The sequence below is a fragment of the Gregarina niphandrodes genome (genome assembly GCF_000223845.1).
Source record: "Gregarina niphandrodes unplaced genomic scaffold scaffold00009, whole genome shotgun sequence".
In the NCBI taxonomy this organism is placed as follows: domain Eukaryota; phylum Apicomplexa; class Conoidasida; order Eugregarinorida; family Gregarinidae; genus Gregarina; species Gregarina niphandrodes.
Genome location: NW_011646046.1, coordinates 98379 through 99734, shown reverse-complemented (window position 1 = coordinate 99734; position 1356 = coordinate 98379).

Here is a 1356-nt window from a genome sequence, read left to right as displayed (position 1 = left end):
ATACAGAGGAACCCGGACCTGCTACTGAAATAGTTTGTTAATGAAGAAGTTGATCAGGCGTTATGGTGTATCATTCGAAACAGAGGTCATCCCCAAGAACCTAGATCGTTGCCTAGACCCCGAGTACTGCACCTGGCACGAACCAAATTCAATACCAGTGAAGAATTTAAGCGCAGCGACTTAGAGACACGGAGCTAAATTTCCAATAATTCACGTCAGATATGAAAAGTTGTCTTGCCCTACTTCCTGCAATTGGCGAAGTGCCGCCATGCTGTCCTTGGAAATAAGTAACTTCTTGTGCGACCTTGATGTCGCTGGAGTACACCATCAACATGCGGAAGCAATAAGGAGACTACCGGTACATACACAACATAGATTCTGATTATATGTGGTCTCGGTATCGGTCACACCTTTTATACTACAACTCCGATTCTAACACATCTCTTGCCCACACGCTCAAGTATATTACTGCAACAAGTACCAGACTCAACAATTACCTTTGCTTTGGAGATTGCGCAGGAATGGTTGTACTTCTTTACGAGGCAAGACACCGCAAAGAGAACCCATCCGACTGCGACAAAATCTTGTGCGCTAATTGCACGCTAGTTGTACGCGCGTTGGCGCTTAGTTGGTAAATGTTATATTGTGTGGAGGGCGGGAGGATATGTGATGAACAGAGTTGTTGTCTAAAAGCCGAGACCGGTACCGGTATGCACACACATACATTATCAGGCACTATATCAGTAAAAAGGTTGATCCCCAAGTAAAAAGGTTGCGCATACTTTTCTTTTTACACATCCGAGCCCCTTTCTTGCCATCCAACATTTTCAACCCCGCAGTGTGGGATATCTTTTCATAGAATGTGTGTGCACCGACACACACACACACACCCATCCAACACAGATAGACTGTCCCGCTGTTTTGTTAAGGGCTACTAGTCCGGTCTCAAAAAGTGTGTGTTTGTACACACACGGTATCTATAAGGCTATTTCACATTATGCCCTCCCCCAAAGAGAGAATTAGCACTCGTGAAATTCAAAATGATCAAAGAGTGTCGTTTCTTTTTTGATTTGGGAAGCAGCAATGGAGGAGAATGGATGAGACGTTCATGTTTCTTTCGATTCTGAGTATGTTCCATAATCACAGGTTCTGGTAGGTCGGCCCGTTCTGAAGGAAGTTGTGTTAGGTCAGCATCTGAAATTGGGATCTCTTCGTCAAGCGTGTGAATGCGAGGGGGTAGTCTCTGCATCTGGTCTATGAAACGAGTCGGTCTCTCGCAGGGTTTCGTTCGAAATTGCCTCAGAGTCAATTATTGGCAACAGTCGGATTTGTTTGAAATTCCTTCTGATCACCTGA